Source organism: Caretta caretta, chromosome 5 (assembly GCF_965140235.1).
Source record: "Caretta caretta isolate rCarCar2 chromosome 5, rCarCar1.hap1, whole genome shotgun sequence".
Classification (NCBI taxonomy): domain Eukaryota; kingdom Metazoa; phylum Chordata; order Testudines; family Cheloniidae; genus Caretta; species Caretta caretta.
Window position 1 is genome coordinate 59893290 of NC_134210.1, and position 14991 is coordinate 59908280.

General features: G+C 37.9%; 1 long non-coding RNA gene across 1 annotated transcript in view; it reads left to right on the plus strand.

The window, feature by feature from the left end:
* The first annotated feature begins 1209 nt into the window (after positions 1 to 1209).
* LOC142072143 (uncharacterized) overlaps positions 1210 to 14991 on the plus strand; it is a 111922-nt gene continuing 98140 nt past the window's right edge. The window contains exon 1 of the long non-coding RNA XR_012668468.1: positions 1210 to 1263. This is a non-coding gene — a long non-coding RNA (uncharacterized LOC142072143). The remainder of the gene's footprint in view (positions 1264 to 14991) is intronic.

Below are 14991 nucleotides of genomic sequence, written 5' to 3' on the forward strand. Positions count from 1 at the left end.
TTTTGTTGGATTTAATGCCTACATTAATATATTTACAGTGTGGCAACAATGTATCTAGGTACCAATGGTGGTATGGAATTGTGACAGGTATTTGGGACAATGTGGTGACTGGTTTCTTAGGTGAGAAAGTAAGGGTACAGGGCTGGAAAATGTTAGGTTGTTTCTATTTATTCCCACAAAGGTCAGGAAAGATAGTGGTGTATCTCCACGCGGATGCTAAACACATCAGTCACCTAGGTTCTGAATACCAAATTCTCCTTCATTTTTTGATTTTCCAAAAGTCCCTACTTTCTCCCACCCAGCTATCAAACCCCCAGGTTTCATCCCTAACAACTTCCATTATGCAATTAGACAAGGCACTGTTTATTTTTTAATTTATTTGAAGCTGCCACAGAATTTAGTGCCTCAGAAGGCAGCATACTTATTTGCAATGTTTAAGTCTAGCATGCTGTAGAGTACTTGGGGCATTTATTGTGAGACAGCTGGTCAATATGCATTAAATTTCTAGACAGTTTAATTCCGTGATTAGCATTTTCATTGTGAATGTGTAACTCAACTGTAGCCTCCCCAGATCTTGGTTTGAACTATGTGTTAAAAATGTGTGAACAATGCTAAGACTAGACCACTGTAAGGCTTGGTTTAAAATGGGTAGCCATGGTTTGCATCCATATTATAAAACTTCTAAATTATTGTTGCTCATAATGCTGTGCTACTCGTATATTATGGAAGAGGCTTGCGCATGCAGTGAGAGAGAAATAATTTCAAACACAATTCCGAATAACATGGTTCACAACTGCTCTAGAAAGTCTCTTAGATGTGTTAAGACTGTTCCCAACAGAGTTGTGCAGGCCTGTTAAGAAGTTCACAGAAGTAGGTTAGCTTAGCATTAACATGGGTGGTGCTTTTCTATAGCAAAGGTGAGCTAGTGGAAGTCATTTTTGTATTTACCTCATCAAACTGAATATCTTTTAAATAAATACATTATTAGAAACTCCAAGTAGTAGAGACACAGTGAGCCCCCTATTCTCCAGACATGGTCCCTATGCCCGAAGCTGGGAGGGGAACGACATAGAGCACTGTGCCAGCTTTATACCATCTTGGAATTGCCCCTACAGTGGAGGAGTCCTCTGGAGGCTGGTTGAAGCCAGCTTTAACAGCTCATTTGTACCAACAAACTAGTGCAATTGTGCCATTTCAGAGCCAAGGACCTGTCCCAGTTCACCTAGCTACAAGCCATGGACATTACAAAGACCTAACAAATATGTAAGTATTAAACCTCTTTTTTGGAAGAAAATATTTTTGAAACAATTATAGATTGTTTTCGTCACACTTTTACTTCTTTCTGTCAATTTCTTCTCTTTCCAACTTCCCTCTATTTTTTGTACCATGTAGTCTAATTAAAAATATTTAGATAATGAGTAAGTTCTTATGAAAATGGCTGTGTTGAATTGAAGATCGCAGTTAAAAACTTCACCACCACCTGGCACGACATCAGGCCTGTGAAATTTAAAATGATAACAGTTCAATGAAAACCATGTCAAAAACTATGCGTGTTCTTAGCATAACATTTTTTTAAGATTCAGTCATTCATAACAAATTGTAAATATTTTTCATGTGTATTTCAGTACCTCCCATAGGCAGAAATAAACAATGGGTGAAATCACTGCCTGATGAACATTCTCTACAAGGAACTGTCTTAGATAAAAATGATGCTTATGTTTTTGAATTTTTGTTTCAGAGCACAGCCTGTACAGTTAGCAAATTTTCTGCATATTTAATACTGTGATTCAGGGACAAGATACAACATGAATGCATTGTTGTAAATTTGTATCTTGTGCAGCTATGACCTGAGTTGCCACATACAAAAATTAAAATTACATTGATTCTGTCCAGAATTGCCAAATTCTCACCTCTTCCTTGATTTACCTGCTATCTAAAATAGATACTATAATTGGTACTTTCTTCTAAGATAATGCATTTCTGTATCATTGAGAAATAATGCCATCACTTTCTCTTCCCATGGGCCAGTGAGAGGTTTTATATCTAATTGCTGAACCAGTGAGCCAGTGTAGAATAACATGCAAACTCGTCTTGGTTGCCTAGAAGACAATACTTACCACCCCCATCATTTAAAAAAAAACAAACATTGGGAAAGCCACCAGGTTTTTTTTTGTTTTTGTTTTTTTTTAAACTAAGGTCTTTTGACATGAACAGTATTTCTACATGGAACAGACTAGTTGTTTCAACTTTCCTGCCTTGGGTGAGACATTTGGGGGCAATAGAAAAATAGTGAGGAGATGGGTGTATGTGCATGTATCTGTGCATGGGACAATGTTCGGGAAAAATGGATGTCCCTCATTTCATGGGTCAGTGTCCCACATAGTCTCTTATGCTGGTGTCCTGTTTCCATATTACAGTACTGAAAGATAAAAGTATAATTGTCACAATTGAAAAGTCAGGATCTGTCAAGTTACCATACAGCTATATCTGGGTTTTCATGTTATTTTCCTTATGCTTTGAAAAGGAATTCATTGTGTGATAATTTACATGAAATGCAAATGTTGGCTTTTGAATGGAAACCATTGGAGGTCTGTGTCTCATAACTATATTTTTGTACATTTCCCTGAAAACAAAATGTCACTTAGAAAGAATCTACTGGATTTGTTGCTTTGACTGATGGTGCTAAGAGCATCCTTATCAATCTTCTTCATCTTTATATAGAAGCAGTTTCTTTAAATTAGAAAATAAACTTTTTTTCTGTCACGTAAACTAAACAGAAAAAGAAGGATTTTGTTAATATGCAAACTAAATGAAAATTCACCATAGTATTTGTACAATAGATGTACTGATAGCATTCCCAGAATTAAGGTTGCCTAACACTTTCCATTGTAAGTCCCTGCCTTCTGTTGCTTATAACTTTGCCAAACTTTAGTTGTTCAGGCTGAAATTTTCCATACAGGGTGTCTCCCGCAGGTTGATTTTTTGTGATAGTTTCAGTTAAAATGGTATGGCTGTTCTGAGAATGAGGTCAGGGGAAAATACATTTTGGCCATGTTAAAAAAGCTATACAACCTTTGCTTTTGAGCAAGGGTTTGAAATTTGGCAGGGAGAGTATCAGAGAAGTGCTTTTTTGTGTCCTTCATGAAAAATCCATCTAAATTTGGCCAAGCTAATAAGTCTCTGAAAACCTGCAGTTCACACATGCTCTGTAGAGATTTGCTAGGATTTGGCATCTAAATTCTCTGAATATTCTTTCTGAATTGAGCATGCACAGTCCCCATGCAGCTTCTACATGCTTACCAGAGTGTGCAGACTCCATCCCCAAAGATAATACCACATAATCACACAGCGGTGTCATGAAGATGAATTCATTAATATTTGTGAAGCACTCAGATGCTATAGTGAGATCTGTAATCAGCACAGAGGAAATTGTAATCAGCACAGAGTTTAGAGGAGTGTGAAGTAAATAAGGATTGAGGCCCACACAGGATGATAAGGATTTAAAGAAATATTGAAGAGCTACCGTTGCAGTGACCATCATCTGTCATGTGTACTGAATAAGGTAGGGGGGAAATAGTACGTGATCGTGATAGATTTGGAGCTGCTTGTAATAATTTATGAATGCTGTATCTTGACCTGATTATTATGGTGTTTACTAATTGCAGATATTGAGTTAATTCACTAACAGGTTTGTCAGGAAATGCATACAGGAAGGCAGACATGAATTCTCCTATGTCCCTCTCCACAAACACTTGAGGAACAATGCAGAACCATTTCCTTTGAGGCTCTGGCTTGACCCCATACTGGGCTTGTCAGAGGGGTTTCCCCAGGGCAGACTCACTACCTGTGAGGGGCAGAAGGATTGAATGCCTCAGGAGGGTTAAAGGTGCATGCACACTCTCAAGGAAGAGGCAGAGGGTTAGAAGGGAAAGACTCCTCAGACTTCCAGGTGGGATAAACATGGGGAAATAGTTTTACTTTGTGTAATGACCCATCCACTCCCAGTCTTTATTCAAGCCTAAGTTAATTATATCCAGTTTGCAAATTAATTCCAATTCAGCAGTCTCTCGTTGGAGTCTGTTTTTGAAGTTTTTTTGTTGAAGAATTGCCACTTTTAGGTCTGTAATCGAGTGAGCAAAGAGATTGAAGTGTTCTCCGACTGGTTTTTGAATGTTATAATTCTTGACGTCTGATTTGTGTCCATTTTTCTTTTAGGTAGAGACTGTCCAGTTTAACCAATGTACATGGCAGAGGGGCATTGCTGGCACATGATGGCATATATCACATTGGTAGATGTGCAGGTGAACGAGCCTTTGATAGCGTGGCTGATGTAATTAGGCCCTGTGATGGTGTCCCCTGAATAGATATGTGGACACAGTTGGCAATGGCTTTGTTGCAAAGATAGGTTCCTGGGTCAGTGGTTCTGTTGTGTGGTGTGTGCTTGCTGGTGAGTATTTGCTTCAGGTTTGGGGGCTGTCTGTAATGAAAATGTTTGCCATTCATTTCCTTGAAAAATATTCTAGCTGGAAGTTAAGGGTGGCTCTGCTTTAGATGGGTCTTGGGGTTTGGATCTATTCTTTAGATTCTTATGGAACTGAAACTTGATCATTAACTCATAAGAAACATCCACATAATTTTTATTATTATTATTATTTATTATTTATTAAATCACTTCCCCCCCAGATTTAACTTTTGAATATTATGCAAATATTTGTGAATTGTGGGTTGAGACATTTCAATTTCTCTAGTGCAAATGCCATCTGAAGATATCTTTGATAAGTAGGGCACAACTAGTTTTTGTAGCATGAACTTTGCTTTCTATAGGTGTATCAAAATTTCCCATATCAATATTCCAAAAGTGAAAGACCATTTGCCAAACTGAGGAGATTTAATAACAGATTGTTCTCTCTTTTTGTCCTGTAGCTTTCATTGTGAAAGGAAATAAAGTTAATTTATAACCATTTGAAAATATGTAATTTTTAAACTTAGCAGGCAAGTACTCTGGAAAGGGTAAACATACTAGAATGAAACAATTTCACCCAAGACCTAAGCTGTGCTGGGAAATTTTGCCAGATCATGCTAAGTAGAGCTAAACCCCTATATACAAGCGGATTTAGATCATTGTGTCAGGACCATAAAACGATGCCAAATTCTTATCTCCTCATTAATATTTAATGTGGCATTTGAGCTTTAAAAGCCTACTCTTAATTTAAATGTGTGGGACTTTGTTTTGGCACAAAAGCCTCTGTGTTTAATGGTGCACTCATCATAAAAAGTAATAATTACAAATATGAAAGATGAGCTTCTCCAGCTCACTTTCTTTATAACAATATCTTGACATTTTGAAACCATACGTATGTATTTTACAATCACAGTAGCTGTAATATTTTTGTGACTGATCCATTGTTTTGCATAATTTTTCAGTCCCATCTACCTTACTTCAAAAGCTGGAATGTTTTACCATGTGAACATTTCAATGGCCTGATCTGCAAAGCATGCTATTCTTCAAGCAAGGCATGTAAAAATTAGTCCCAGATTCTCACGTCAGTCAAGTTGGACATAAAGGTTCTGCTCTTGCCCATTTCTGCTGAAATGTAACCAACGTAAAAGGGAGGTTTTTTTCCAGATTAATAAACTTGGTGCATCTCCATCCAAGACAAAGCTAAGAGTCTCACAGATCATGAAACTAGGAGGCCCTGATTCAGCAAAGCATTTAACCACAATTTAGAAGCATATGCATAAGTCTCTTTGACTTTAGTGCAACATACTTAAAGTTAAGCATATGCTTAAGTGTTTTATTGTATTAGTTTATTTTATTTTGATTTGATTTTGCGAGCACCAGCAATATGCTTGGTGCAATACAGAACAAAGAGAATTCCATCTTGAAAACCTTCAACAAAACTCCCATAAAATTAACGGGAGTTTGGTTTGAGTAAATGGACATTCACATAATTGACGATAAAGAAATTACAATAATTCAAATCATGGTGTTATAGAAGAATTCTGAAAATATCATGGATAGACTACATCATCAATGCAAAGGTATTGGAGATGACTGGAACTCAGCAAACGCTAGTCAGAGATCTTATAAAAAAAGATTTGATTTGCAGGGCATATTTTAAGTGGTTCAGTGGACAATGCATGTTTACAGGCACTGCAAGGGAAAGTTGATAGCAGAAGAATATGAGGCAGAAAAAGAAGATCTTGGATGGATGATGTGGTATTCTAGTGGATGAAAAGAACTATTCATCCACAAAGAGATTAGCAGAGGATCATTCAGAATGGGCTACCATAGTTGCAAACATCCAGTAATGGAGATGCCACAAGAAGAAGAAAGAGCATAGACAATTTGAGGTCCTACAAAGCAGTGTTGGATCAAGTATTAATTCTCATTAGGGAGACACATTTTAGGTTGGTGTGCAATCGGCATCTATAGTAAGTGGCTTGTTCACATCAGAATGTTTTCTGAACACACTCACTTAAACTCAAGAAAATCTCATTTTATAAAACTTGTTGAAAAATTCTAAAGGGCTCTAAAGAGTTACTGTAGCCAGTGAATCTGAAAAAATGCCAAGATTTCAACAATTAGTATGCTCAATCTCTCCTAGAAATTTATAATTGAGTAGTTACTGAGACTTCAAGATTTTTATATAAAAGCATTAACCTCTTCTAAAGTTGGACATGATATTACTGAAGTGTTCTGGTGATAAAGGAATATTTTTTATAGTTCTGGAACAGTTCAGGAAACATGTCCCCGCTGCTGAGGGAGATTGGTGGTGAAAGGCCAGCTATGCCAGTTGTAAACCAGATGGTGATTCCTTTATGCAAAGAATATATATATATATAAGCAGCACTTTAGCAATGCATTGACAGCAGGTATCTTCCCCATTACTTTTTAAATTTATATAGGTGCATCATATAATCAATTATTTAGTCCTATCAATATTAAATGTACATACACCTGTGTGTAAAGATACTTATTTTTCCTAAGTGTCTCAGAACTATATTTCCTGCAGATCTTTCACTTGTGGAAGTCTGGGTTTTGAGGATACCAACTGAATAGACTTTCGGGAGAGATTTCTAAAGATCATATGTAATGCCGTCTATTTTGTCACCTTCAGTGATTTTTATTCCAAAAGTCTACAGTGAAATATGTTGAAAATTAGATTAAGGTGCTTTGGTTAGGCCATGAGGATATGCCTGTTCATGTACAGTCCTCGTCTATTAATAAGCATTAAAATCCACCAAAATCTATTTTTAAAGTTAAGCATGTAATAAATATAATTATTTGGATCATTTTATAAATGTATATGTTGCACTTATCCGTGGCTCTGTGAGGTCCATACAGAAATTCAAAATTGCACCTCTCCAATATTAAGAAGATTACTTTATTGTCTACCTCATAACCCTAACCACCTGTAAGGGACTGCGGAAGACTTTGTTACGGCCTAGCTAGGGAACTTCCGCTTTCTCAAGGCCGCCCGGTTACTGTAGGACATGGAGAACCAACTCTAACTGGTTTCGGCCGGTTCTATTTGCCCTGCAGGGCCCTGTGCAGGTAGTGGAAAGCCCCTGTTGGGAAGTACCTTATTATATATTCATGAGCTGATTTTGTGTACGGCTTATTAGGGCTCGCTGTTTACCCCTTCGTTGGACTCCATCCCAGGCAAAGCTCCGGTGTGCTGGGTTCTCCGCCTCTGTGACAGCAACGCTTGGAGTCCCCGTTGCGGGTGTGTCACTAACCTTCAATAAAGCCAATAACTCGCTGCTTAGCTGCGTGTGGGTCTCGTTTTCCAGAGTACCTCTGCTGGCCTGCGGTGCTTCGAACACCTTGGCCCAGAACACCACCATCTTTCCCAACCTGAAAAGCTTGAAAACAAGATGAGTCTCTAAGCATATGCTAAGAGTCACCAAATTGTCGACAAAGTGGAGCTGAAGTTAGAACCTTTCACTGTTCCAAATACATTTCTACAAATTAATCTCCAAACTTTCTCCTATTTCAATCTTTTTTTCAAATGGCGAGATGGAAGATAGCAATGGTAATGAAGAGGAACTGAATGACTAATTAGTTAGCCATTGGGGGGATGATGTGCATAAGTAAATCTTGCTGTCAGTGATAGTCATATCTAGTAACATTTAACTGCCAGATTTATGAGACATAGCGATCTATCTCCATTATTTTCCAGATGCTTTACTTAAGGTGCGTTAAAGAAAATCCCAGTTTTTATTTCATGCAAAGTTATCTAGTTCAAACTGAAACAAAACTTCTCCTTCTTTACATGTCTTTTCCATACCATATTTCCTGTGGTTAGTCTTACACAGCAGTCACATATATTTTGATGAGGGCTTCAAACATCTTACAGATGTTGATTTTTTAGATATTTTCCTAATGCTCTTAAATGTATTTTACAGATTTTGCTGACACTGATTATATCTATTTTAAGATATCTGCACTAAAGGACTCTGCTATTAATTTGTGAGGCAAAAATCTAACCTGAATTTGGTGACTAATTTGCAGGTTTAGCCTCACAAAGGAGTTATTTTATTTTATACCTACCAACAGTTCAGAACTGTGGGTATTTCAATCCCAGAACATCTCTAGTGCTAAATTAGCACATGACCTAAATGCCAGAGTTGGCCCTAGTGAGTTAATGTCACAATTAATGTAGGGAAAGCCTAATTGTAAACTTGTACTTTGTCAAGTATGTATAATTATGACTATTCCCAATTAAGATGATGAACACATCAACTGAGAGATTTTTTTCCTCCTCTGTACAAAGTTCCTGAGTTCATTTAATAATGTTATCTAGCTTCTGTTTTCATTTGTATAATATAAAATATTGTCCCATGTAACTTTGCTTTTGATGAAAAAAATATGGTGGTGCTGAATATTTTTCTGCTGCTGTAACATCTCTGGTCATGAACTCATTTGACTTTATAGGATAAATAGAGCGGGGTGTGTCTGTACTTGGATATGAAACTTCTATGATAACCTCGGGATGCTGCTGGAGGTGCAGTTGGTGATTCAGTAGGTGGTACTCTTGCGTCTGATTTTATACTGAATTAATGTCCCAGGATGCCGTCAAGAGTATCATAAAATAGAAAAGGAGTACTTGTGGCACCTTAGAGACTAACCAATTTATTTGAGCATGAGCTTTCATGAGCTACAGCTCACTTCATCAGCTGTAGCTCACGAAAGCTCATGCTCAAATAAATTGGTTAGTCTCTAAGGTGCCACAAGTACTCCTTTTCTTTTTGCGAATACAGACTAACACGGCTGTTCCTCTGAAACCTGTCATAAAATAGAGGCACTTAAAACTTGTTATATTGGAAGGGCTCTGCGGTTTCAGGAAAGAAGTATTATTAGTCTTCATGTCCTGGCCAAATCCCATTTAAATAGATTGGAATTACACAACCAAAATTCTCCTTGCACTTCCAGTTGAAATTATTAGGCCCCAAATTCCTTCCATTTACCTTCTTATATCAGGAGTAGTTCCTGTGAAGTTAATGGAATTATATTGGTATAAAAACATAGGCAAGAAAAGAGTCAAGCCCATTTATTTTTTTTAGCTTCCTATTTTTTTGGCTTTATATTGTTTTTAACATCTATTATATTCCATCGTAGAGGTAGCTGAATTTCAGTGGTGAGTGGATCGATTATCCTGTAATCAGGAAGTTTGTAACTTCAGAATGTGAGTTATTCTGCAAATATAAAATACAGCCTACTTGTGTTATTTACAGCTTAATAACAGCTCCTAAATTAAATAATTAAAGGAGCTGTACAAATGTGCAAGCTTCTAGATATTTTCCCCCTTCCATTTGTAGACCTTCTGTAAAAAAATAATACATATTATTTTAAAGTAAATATTCCTTGAGCTAGCAAAGGTATTAGAGCTAATCACTGCAGTATTCCTTCAGCATGGCATTTTTACATGACATCCACTTCCAGGATTACATTTTTGTTTTGACACACACAATAATGTTTAACTGCTGGGTGGAATAAGATTACCACCTCAAATGCTTCAACACAAATGTGCATCAGAATCTCTAATATCCTTGCTATCCTTCATGGACAAACCCAAAGAAGTGCACAGACATAATGTCAGTCACTCTGATGAATAATTTAATACTGCTGTGGTTTGAAATATGAAGTTCCAATCCAGCAAAGCACTTGAGCATGTGCTTATTGTCACAATTCCATGCACTGGTGAAAAAAATACCCCATACAGATAAGGCCTGAGAGACAGCCCTCAGAGTCACAGTTCCTCTGGAGCTCCTGTTTTGAGAGGAGCCATGTAGCCCCATGTTTATACACAGCATGCTGTCCTCCCCTTTCCTAGCCTTCTCTGCCGGCTAGCACACAGGCAGGGTGAGGTCATGAGTCCACCTACTCTGTACCCTTCCCTGCCCACTTGCTTTTCATGGAGAAGAATCAGGCATGTAGCCCCTGCTTTCCCACTCCCCACACAAACCCAGACTCTGGATCAAGATGGGATCCATACATTCAGGTGTGAGGGAGCCTTATATCCCCTTACTCCCTTGCATGGCCACTTAGGGCTTAATCATAATTCAGCCACAAGTGAGTATTCCTCCATCTTTGAGGAATTTGAGCCCAAAATAATTCTTGAATGGTACTCTTTTTTTAGCCACATGGGAGTTTTGTTTTTTGTTGTTTTTTTATTTAGATCATTTTTGGGCTCAGGCCAACCAGAAAATTTCTTCTCTGAAGATGAATGTTTGAGAAGACTAAGTTAGCGAAACCAGGAGGGAGTGGGCGTGTGCGGATTATCATGGGAACTGAGTTGCAATCTTAACTCCCATGAAAGCTGTAGCACCTGGGATCTTCAGACATGCCTGTTCAGATACTCAGGAATCTGACCATTATAAAATAGATATTGAAAATGTAAGAAAATTCTAGTGACTTTTCTCCGAGCACTCCATCTACGCCCATGTGATTTCTACAGTAGTTGCGGGGCAGGATGTTTCCCCATTATCCCAAAGTGATGTCAAGTTCTTTTGAAGAAATGTTGAAGGTATTTTTTGTTAGCTCTTCATATCGTTGCTGTTGCTCTTCTGACATGCTTCTGTGGTGTGTGTGAGTTAGCTTGTGTAGTAATGTAAACTAAGAAAGACAAATGTATTCTTAAAAAATTGTCCCACATTGTCAAGCAGACTGATCATTTTGCGTTCTGGCTTCTGTGAGCAGTGGGGTAGGGGGCGCCACTATATAACATTTAGGTTAAAAAAAGAAATATTCAGCATTAAATATTTAACATTAAAGTTCCTAGAATTTAAAATAAATCTACAGCCTTTCTTCCAAAAATGTTGCTGTCAAGTACTTCTGTTTCTTGTTGAGAAAACAGAGTATTATAAGAATACTATATTTATCAGATAAGGGAAACATATGTAAAAATATTAGGGACCTCTAGTGTATCCTATGAAAGTATTTTAACTGCTGAACAAAGGATAGTGGTATAAAATGGGTTATATTATAATTAGAACATGCATTTCTAGCTATGGGAGGCCCAGTTATGACATGTTTTAGTAATATTCCTTAAAATGTAATTTCTTTTTCCAGAAATGAGACTATCCAAAGAGTTCTCTGAAAAACCCTCTTGTGACCATTGACTCTCTAAAATTTGTGGGACACACATGCATGATTGACAGGTTTCAGAAGGGTAGCCGTGCTAGTCTGTATCAGCAAAAATAACAAGGAATCCTTGCGGCACCTTAGAGACTAACAAATTTATTTGGGCATAAGCTTTTGTGGGCTAAAACCCACTTCATCAGATGCATGGAGTGAAAAATACAGTAGGCTGGTATATATATTACAGCACATGAAAAGATGGGAGTTGCCTTACCAAGTTGGGGGTCATTGCTAACGAGGGTAATTCAATCAAGTGACCTATTCCCAACAGTTGACAAGAAGGGGTGAATATCAACAGAGGAAAATTATTTTTGTAGTGCTAACGAGGCCAATTCAGTCAGGGTGGATGTTGTCCATTCCCAACAGTTGACAAGAAGGTGTGAGTATCAACAGAGGGAAAATTACTTTTGATTGGTTACTAGATGAAGTTATTACAATCTGATAGATGTTCCTTTAGAGAAATGCATTTGGGCTGCTCCAAGCATCTCTTTAATTTGTAAACTTGTCTGTTTCTGACATAGTGCCTTTCCATTGACTTCAATGGACATTGGGTCAGACCTATGTGAGTTATGTGAATGAGAAAGGGACAGAGGCGGGGAGTTACTTGAGAGACATGATATAGGTGTCTAAGCAAAGGGCTGGGACACAGGAATTCCTGGCTCTGAAATCTGCATCCTCTGTAACAAATCACTTTGGGCCAGTTAGTGCATGCCCTGTGTGGGTGTTCAAGAGAGCCTCTGCCCAGTGGCCAGGATAGTCCTCTATGCTCAAGAAGTGCAGGAACTATGTAAGTCAATTGCCAGTAATGGTTGGGATACAGTCAGCACAAGGCCCGGGCCACATCCGAGAATTAACCCCACACTGTGGGAGAACCCGCTGCTCTCTTTCAAAGGGTGCCACAGTAGCATTGCTCCCCATGTTCTCCTTGGAGGGTTATGCCAACATTGAGCAAATGGCTAGTGGAAAATCCTGTTGGGTGAGCAAGCCTCTGTTCTGCACCCGTACAACCAGTGGCTTTACATCCACTATGCAGCCCTTTACTGTGTCTCTGTTCCCCACAGTTGCTCTTTTAGTAGAGCTGGTTGAAAATGTTTCAACAACTTTATTTTGCCAAAACCTAATATTTTCGCAGAAATATATCTGTTTTGTTGAAAAGCTTTCTCAGGTCTAGAATATAATTTGACGGAGATGATTAAGGCACTCACTGGATATGAGAGACTCAGGTTCAAGTTGCTGCTCCAAATCAAGCAGAGGAGGGACTTGAATCTGGGGCTACCACATGCTAAGTGACTGTCCTAACCATTGAACTATTGGCAGGTGAGACTATCTTTCTCTTGAAAAATGTTGAAAGATCTTAGTTTCATCCCAATGTGGAACAAGAAAATTTTTTTAAATCTTAAACTTTTTTGTGGGCTGAAAAACCCAGCACAAACTTTTAGTGTAATAATAAATAAAAGAAATGGGTAGGGGTCTGGTTATGATACTGATCTGATCTCCAGGGCTATAAGGTTTAGTCCTGAAAGGTGCTGAGGTCCATTCTCAGCGATGTTTTGAGGACTAACTTGATAATGTGCTTATAATATTTATACAATAGGTTCTTAGTTGTATTATTTAATCAATAGTGGCGATGGGAAGGACATCTCCTGACTGTCAATGGCCAGTTGGAGGGGCTTAAATTTATTCCAGCTAGCTAAGTTAGTTACCGGCCTCCAGCAAATGCTGATCCCAGACACTCACATTGCTTTGACAGGTTATGATATAATAAATATGTAAAGCAAAAAAAAAAAAAGAAAAAAAAAGGATGATTTGCTTAAAAGTTACCTGCTCATCTCCAAGGCTATAGGAAATAGTTCTGAGTGCTGTCAACTCCCAACAGAAGCAGTGGAAGCCGTACCTCAAAAGATCAAGCCTATAGTTTTTTATTTGCAACACTATTCTTTTCCTACATTTTCTCAACCCACCTTATCTATTCTTTCCCTGGCAGTTAAAGACCACTACAGAAACCAATAGGAAAGCAGCTCTTACTTTTGCATTGTTCAGTGACGCTTATATTTGCACTAAGCAGGAAGCAACATTGATTACTAGAGCTGAATATGTGGTATTGGAAGTAGACTGTTACATGGAAGTAAGATGGCTCATAAATGATGATGCATGCAAAAATGAGCATGTTTTTACAAGGAAAGGGATCAAATCCATGGATTCTTGAGGCAAAGGTATCAGTAGCTTTATACAGCTTGAAAATAAGACCACAAATGTTCCTATATTTAAAAAAATAATAATTTCAGTTATTTGGATTGACTTGAAAGGACATTTCAACTGAAGATAACTGGTCCAAATTCCGTGAAGGTCAGTAGTAACCAAAAATTGTTATTTTATGCTTGTTCAGTGGCCTATGTGAAATGAGTTAAGTGGTTTCATGTCCCCATGACTAAAATCACCAATACAGTTGGTACTTGTTGGCACCCTTCTTGCAGTTCCAACAGAAATATGATGGATTGAATGGACATAGAAATTAAACTAACTTCTCACTGCCTAGAAATGGGTCCTCCAAGTCAAGGTTGAGCAATATAGTCAAGAGAAGGGAAGCTGGCACTGTGGCTATTCATGCTGTATCTTTTCTGTGGATAAATGGAGGACTTCAGTTTCCAGAGCTATGAATAGCAGCACATTTCACAAGCTCTGCATCCAATCCCACTCTCATTGTAGTCAGTGTTGAAATGTCCATTGATTTCAATGGTGGAGGCTAAGTCCTAAATACATACACAAAAAAATACAATTTATATATATTGTATTTTGTTTCCATTTACAATTTCAAAGCTGCTTTTATTTTGCTAGTCCTAGTGCAGATGATTGTGGCTGAGCATGACTGCCAGTGTAGGTGTGAAAGAGAGAGACATGTTGTGTGACAAAAATATTCTCAACCTTTCACAGATACGGAAATAAATGTGAAAGTCCTTGGTGGGAAAGGCCCCTTTGTCACAAATTACAGTGAATCTATTATGTTTGCTGCAGCTTTGAATGTGGTCATTTGGGGCATGGAAGATGACTGGGACCGGAACTGAGACAAAAGTTTGGTTTCCCCTCACGTAACTTGGAGGCAAGAATGCTGTTTTCAAAAACATTCTAATTGTTTTTAAGTAAATTACATGATTAAATATTTATCTTCATAATTGTAGTCAGATGTTAGATATTCTTATGGAATGAAATGCACATAAAAAGATGATTTGGTGAGCCTGACTCAAAAAATGCTGATACTGTAGGTCTAAGCAGTAAATGCATTAAAGCCTCTACTGATCCTACTCCTATTCAGTGCATGAAGTTACTCAGCAAATTTATTTGATGAG